We start from the raw sequence: 7,901 nt of genomic DNA, 5'->3' as shown, positions 1-7,901 counted from the left end.
TGACGAGATATGCTGGATTACAGTGTTGCATGTTTCACCTGATAATTTGCGAGGACGATTCGAATGTTTACCTCTAATAGCACGTGGAGCAGAACCAGTAAATTTTAATGAGTTTTGCATATTTTCCATTTTCTTTTTTGTAATTCCATGAATTGATATAAATGCCTTAAAACAGACTTGAATTTCAGAAATACTGCCATTTTTTATTATCTGAACATGATAAGAGTAGGAATTGCCATGTAATTGAGCCTTTAACATATTAATAATATTATCTTCCATTCTTGCACGGCGATGTCTTCTTACAGAATGTAGTGGCGTCTGGATAAACACTGAATTACTTCTCTGGAGTAGCGTATTCTACGAGGGTATCGCAAAGAGTATTCTCTTGAAGCTATAACGGCATTTTTGGCAACGGCAACATTGAAAATAGACTGCCAACATATACGCTTCCACATTCGTAAAAGGCATTTTACTTGATCACAAGTACTTTTCCAACACAAATAACACTAATTTTGCACGTAGCAAAAGCTGTCACATTTCGTTACTTACCACTTATTGAGTTATGTATGACCAACACCATTTCACAGGGTCTAACGATACTTACAGTACGATAATTCAATAAACAAAGAAATCGAAATAAAAAATTTAGATACATTTGGAACGAATACACTGAAGATGAATGAATTTTTCGAGACAAAATATCTGATTGGAATCTGGTTAGGGCGTATTGGGGGTCATGAAGGCTTGCAAAAAATGTAATAAAATTTCCAGGGTCGTATTTTAAAAAAATGAAATTGATGATTGTCCTGGAGAGACGAAACGTCACATATAAAAATTGATTATGCCATTCGATAGAGGGCAAAAAGTGGCCATGAGAAAGTGTTCTTTTTTTCAATATCTCCTCAAACGAGGCTGAAATTAAACAAATTCGGATTTCCAAAATTTCGATTTTTTTCAAATATTTCGAAAACTAATCATGTTAGCCTTGATTTTTTAGAGGCATATTGTTGGTCACCTGATTACGCAACTTTGCCCCCATTTAAGCTACTTCGTACCTCTTACCGTTTCCGAGATCCCTGTAGTGAGAAGCGAATTTGTAACAGCCTGTATATATAAATAATCAATAATAATAACCGCCGGGGTAAAATAGTCCGAAATAAAAGAAATATTTCAAAATTCCTAAGATAATAAATACAACTTAAACAGGTTCATTACACCCCCCCCCTTACTTCGGTAGAAAAACAAAATAAAAGAATTTTATTTTATTATTAACAAAATGAAAATTTCTCGGTGTAGAAAAGAAACTCTAGATACATTTCTATTTTCTACGTAACGCAGAAGAGAGGAAAAAAAGAAAAAAGAACTGCCTAAATCCTTATTTAAAAATTTCCGGATTTAGCCACATTCGGAACTTCTTCCCGGAAGAGGTGGTAAATTGATAACGTTGACTGTCCGTTGGGTGTTTGGCCGTTACAAATCTTCGCACGTCCTCCCTCAATTTTTCACCCCAGGTTTTCGGGTCTCGGTTCAGATATAGTTGGTCCTCTAAAGTTGGTGGCGGTTCTGTGCCTTCCTTTGGTTGATTTCGTTTAGCCCCAGGTTTAACGGGCCTACAGGGTACCCTGAAGAGCGGGTTCGGGACGGGGGAGACAGTTGATGCCACAGCGACTTGCGGTTTGGTCATCTTTGTTGGTGCTTGGGGTTTCAAGATTTGGGTCCCTTTTTTAACGCACGCCATCAGGGTTTGCCTTTACAGATTCCGGAAAGCTGCATCCATCGCGGGGGTACGCAGCGTTGGGACGTCCGCCTCTCTGAGAGGCTCACCTGGCATCGTCCTCTCACTAATCGGGGTTTCTTGGCTGCCACTGTCAAAATAGGACATGAGGAACTAGCGGATTCAACGGTTCATAGTATTTGGCGGTATTTGAACTTTCTCCTCTGGTACGTGAGTATTTTTAATTACGGCATTTGAGGCTCGGTCGTGAACGGTACAGGCAGGTTTTAAATCTTTGATATGAATCCTGTTTACTCTCTTTCCGTTGTCGGATTTCGATTGTAAACCACAGGTGAAACAACTTTAACCATGGTGTACGATCCGGAATATTTCGATGCTGGTTTTGCCTCAAAACCTTTAACAGCCGATGATAACGGATTTTCACGTTTCATAACCCGGTCTTCTACGTGACATCGCTAGTCACGTCGGCGGAGATTATAATAATGACTTTGTGTGTTAAAGGCATGGGACAAATTTAGTCTGACTAGGTCAAAAACTTCCTGCAGCTTTGATATCCGGTTTACTCGGTTCTCACGATCGGTATCGGACGGCCCTTCTTCTGAGACGGGTTCCTTGTCGCGGTACAATGCCTTCGGTACTTCTAACTCTCGGCCAAAGTTCAGGAAGGAAGGTGTGAATCCAGTGGATTCATGACGGGCATTGTTGATTGCAAACTTGAAATCGGCTAGATGATGGTCCCAGTGACGGTGATCCTGTTCACAGAATTGCGCTATCATGGTCTTGATAGCGCGGTTTGTCCTCTCGACAGGGTTTGCTTGCGGAGTGTAGGGCGGAGTGAGACGGTGTCGTATTGCTACGACTCCCTCTAGCGGGAGGTTCTACACTGGGCAAAAGAGTGTAGCAAAAAAAAATTAAGTCAAATCCTAGGTCTGCCCGGAGGATCTAGTATAGACTAGCTCTCTAGCTAGATCTCCTCAGGGTCGTTTTACCTGGCGGTGGCCAGCCAATTGCCCAGACGAGACGATGACTCTAAATAAACATAAAAAAAAACCAAAGCTTGAGCTGAGACAGTTATTCAAGAATATTCCTTGTTCGAGAAATAAAACTAGGCAATCCCCCAATAAAGCAATTTATTAGTAAATAATAAATAGGATATACAACTGTTAATTAACGAGAGAGCCTCGTAGAATAGTCACTCTGTATATGTAAATCGAGGTAAATAATAAAGGGAATATAACAAACGGTTAATTAGCAGGAGGGTTTCGCAAGATAGACACTCTGTATGTGTAAATAATGACAAATAATGCATATAATGGAACAAACAGTATATTAACGAGTGAGTTTCGCAAGATATACACTCCGTATGTGTAAATAATGACAAATAATGCATATAATGGAACAAACAGTACATTAACGAGAGAGTCTCGCAAGATCGACACTCTGTATGTGTAAATAATGACAAACAATGCATATAATGGAACAAACAGTACATTAACGAGTGAGTCTCGCAAGATAGACACTGTATGTGTAAATAATGACAAATAATGCATATAATGGAACAAACAGTACATTAACGAGTGAGTCTCGCAACATAGACACTCTGTATGTGTAAATAATGACAAATAATGCATATAATGGAACAAACAGTACATTAACGAGAGAGTCTCGCAAGATCGTCACTGTATGTGTAAATAATGGCAAATAATGCATATAATGGAACAAACAGTAAATTAACAAGACGTTGCCAACAAAATCTTAACTACTCGCTATACTTATCAGTTTTTCACTCGGTATGACTGCTGGGGCGTTACTGGTACAGGGTCGCCCTGTCTCAGGATCGAGGGGTGAAGTTCTAGTTGTCTAAATCGAAGGACGTCCACGTCAAGGTCCACCAAACCACATGGGGCGTATGGGTGGTTGCTCACCAAGCAGGGGTTCCGCAAACAACAATAGAGCTCGTCACAGCAGCAAGTGGGGAGGTAGAAAATAAAATCCCCAAGGACGGATGTGATAAAAGGGGAAGCAAAAAAAAACCTGTATAGAAATACGGTTGTAATAACGGTAAAACTAAATCACGAGAACACTGCATGCTCTGTATAACTAGGTGAAAATAATGAGAAAAATTACCTTTTTACTAGGGGTTTTTTTCCACAAAAAGGAGGTCGAACCTCCAATCTCGAGCGAGGGCCTTCTACTGACGGAAACTGATAGCTTCGATTAGTAAATCGGGCTCAACTTAATGGACCTTCAGCTTCCATAAAACGAGAAAATACGGTATCAAAACAACCACACTACACTGGAGAATTATTTTGAACCCCGATGAAAAAGTATCCCTTGCGGATGCTTCAAATAACGCACAAATTTTCCATCAAAGTTCATGCAGCCATTTCGCTTTTTGACAGTCACAGCGAGAATCAAGATGGAAAACGAGAAATTGGTAAGGGGAGGAGAGACGGAGCGAACACCTCGCGACGGAGAGATTCCTTTCGGTGGCTGTGGTACCACTACTGTCGCGAATTGAAAACAGATTAAGCATACGGGTGGCCGAAATTCGACCGCGGCAGGCGCGAGGAACCATATAGGAGGTAACCAAATAAGGCGATACAATGCGATTAAGCGCTATTGTGATGATTTACGCTACCGTAACACTGTGCCCAGGTCTCGTAATAAGGAACGGAATGAACGGCTGTCATATTGCGTTCCATTATCACTGATCTCTCTCGGACATCCATAACGGCAAATGATATCCTCGTAGAGGGCTTGCGTAACGTTACGGGCGGTGGCACTTCGGAGTGGTCGGAACTCGACCCATTTGGTAAAACGGTCCTGGAATACAATTAAAAATCGGTTGCCCTTACTGGACCTTGGTAGTGGTCCGATTAAGTCGGTGCTGACGGTTTCCCAGGGTTGTCGGACTACGGACGGTTGCATTTTCCCTGGTGTTTGTTGTTGCGATGTTTTATAGCGCTGGCATTGTAGACAACTCCTAACATAACTGGTGACTTCTCGGAACATGCCAGGCAAATAATATCGCAGGGAAATTCGGGCAATAGTCTTGGCAATTCCCATGTGTCTGCGGTTGACATCCTGGTTTTCTTTCATCACGTTCGATCTCATCGGCTTCGGTACACACAGCTTCCACGGGTCGCTGAGTTCCAGTTCGGTCAGATCTCTAGAATCCCAAATGTGTCGGTATAGCCGGTCAGTATGAATACAGTAATCCGGCAATGCCTCGGAACTCCTTTCGACTTCTTCCTTTTTGTGCCGATACCAAGAACACACTGGTGCTCCTTGCTCCCTCTAGAGCACATAGTTCGGCGGCATCCTCGGTGGAGGAATCGGATAGGGGTTGGAAAGATAGTGCATCAGCTACCCGGTTTAAAGCTCCTCTGCGGTACTGGATGTCAAAGTCATATTGTTGTAGAAATATGCTCCATCTTGTTAAACGGTCGGTCGGATTTTTGACGGAGTGAAGCCAACGGAGTGACTGGTGGTCGGTGATGACGGTGAAACGGTACCCTTCCAGGTATGGCCTCATTTTTTCAATTCCCCACACCATGGCTAAACATTCCTTTTCGGTGGTGGAATAATTTTTCTCGGCAGGGTTGAGTTTTCTGCTTTACTTTCTGTTTCTTCCTTATTTTCTTGTTCATCATCTACATTTATGCAAACCACATCTTCTTCAATTATTTTCACATTTCTTACTTCTACAACTTTTTCTCCTATTAATACTTTGTAACCTAAATCTGTGTGTATCCTACCAATATTCCTTTTTTACTTTTATCGTCCTGTGTTTTTCTTTTCTCATCTGGTACGTGTACGAATACTTTGCTGCCATATAAAAATAAGTTTTCTACTGAAGGTTTTCTACCAAAAAAAATTTCATAGGGGGTTTTACATTCCATAGTCGCCGAAGTTATTACTCTGTTACATAAATACACGGCTGCCATGACGATTTCTGGCCAGTATTTCTTCTCTAACTTTGCTTCTTTTCGCAAACAGCGTACTTTATCTAAAACTGTTCTATTAAAACGCTCAGCGGTACCATTTAATTGGTGTTCATAAGCAGGACTAGGTCTTATTGTGAAACCTTTTTCACATGCAAAATCATAAAAGTTTTGGTTTAGGTACTCTGTACCATTATCGCACCTAACTTCGCTAATTTTGTTTCCAGTTTGATTTGTAACATAATTACAGTACGATTTAAAACACGAAAAATGTGATTGTGATTTGTGTTTTATACAATACACTTGTGCTATATGACTATAACCATCAATGAAACTAACGAAATAATTTTCTCCACGAAAACTGAACATCAAAAAGTCCTTTAACATCTGTATGTACAATTTCACAAGGATATGTTGCATGTCTACGATTATTTTTAAATTTTTTACTAGGCATTTTACATTCTAGACAGTATTCACAATTTACTGGTACTGATTCGATAGTTTGTGGTAACCCTCTTAATAACTTATTTTTACACATAATGTTAAGATCATGAAAATTTACATGGCTCAAAATTCTATGCCACTTTACTTTGTTCCAGAATTTACTTCGAGTTTTTTTATTTTACTCATGCTTTCTAATTCATACAGTTTATTCTTTTTGACAGCTACAGCAACAATATTACCTTCAGAATGATAAATTTTTGCCTCATTATTTTGATAGTCAATGCCGTTTCCACTATCTGTAATACATGAAACACTAAGCAAATTTTTACCCATATTTGGTACAAAGTCCACATTTTTTATATATACAGTTTTACTTATATTTTCTGCCTTAAATTCACACAATATGTTACCCACTTTAAATGCTTTAACAACTTCCCCGTTTCCTACCTTAACATCTAATGGTGTTTTTAATACAACAGAATTATAAAAATGTTTATCATTTGTGACAATATGATCGGTACAACCACTATCAAGAAGCCATTGTATGATACATGCATTATCTGTAGACTTACTCACGCGATTTGCTTCTGACACATTTGCCTCTACCTTTATATGGAAATTACTAATTGGTATGTCTTCCGGGTTTCTTCTTTCAGCACTTACATCTTGTCGGTTCCTTTCGTTCCCTCTGTCCTCTTCGGTTCTTGATATCTCTGAGTTTCCTGCATACCTGCCTACGTTTCCGTTCCTCCAATTTCCTCCTACGTTTCCGTTCCTCCAATTTCCTCCTCTGGTTCCTCTTTTGTAATATGTTCCTTGTCCTCGGCTCTAAGCACATCTATTTTGGAAGCAGTATTTTTGTATCCTGTTTTTCCACTGTAGCATACATCACATTTTTTGTTTGTATTTGTTTTTCCTTCTTCTTTGACATTTGCTTTGAACACATGTGGGGCATGATTTAGTTCTGTATGATTTGGTTCTGACATTTTCTGATTTTTGACCTCCTTCCTTAACATAAGCTTTTCTCTTATACAGGGTGATTCAGTCATAATGTCATTAATTTTAACCACGTATTCGGAAAGCTTAATAAAGACAGAAAATCGGAAAAAAAAATTTTTTACTCGACTTTTAAAAATGAAGGAAATCAACCCATAACTCCCGCTACGAGGGCTGCCCTGCCGATGCCCGGATGCTCGGAAAATTTTGTAACGTAATGTCACGAACAGTTGTCGGCTAAAGGAACAGCGTTGCCAAGTTCAGGTTCAAGCTCGCCAGGTTAGTATTTGACATATAACCGACCACTTCGTACACTCGATGCACCTGGGCGACTACAGCTACTACGAAAACAGCCGGTATTTTAGATTTTAAATTAAATTTGTTGATACGATTTTCCTTTGATAAAAGACCGACAACTTTTTGCTACTACACTCGTATTAGTCTAGGGGCTAGGGGCCAGATAGGTTTCCGTAGCCAAACAGAATTCCACGGCTGCAAATAACTTATTTTTAAGTATTTTGACTTCTCGAAACCAAAAAACTTGGTGGGAAAGCCTGAAAGTGGTCAGTTTAATTGTTGTTAACAAATTGAATGTTTAAATGGCTGTAAAAAGTTTATTTTTATAGCTAGTACAATTTTTTATCTGTTAATTATTACGTTTTCTCACAACAAACATATATTTTTTTGAAAATTAAAAAAAGATTAACTTTAACCAAAGTTATTGCAAATTTAGTGCAAATATATTACATTTTCCGTCTCTGCGCGCACCAATTTTACCA

The sequence above is a fragment of the Anoplophora glabripennis genome, unplaced genomic scaffold (genome assembly GCF_000390285.2).
Source record: "Anoplophora glabripennis isolate ALB-LARVAE unplaced genomic scaffold, Agla_2.0 scaffold593, whole genome shotgun sequence".
NCBI classification, from domain to species: domain Eukaryota; kingdom Metazoa; phylum Arthropoda; class Insecta; order Coleoptera; family Cerambycidae; genus Anoplophora; species Anoplophora glabripennis.
Note: the sequence above shows the minus strand (reverse complement) of the source record.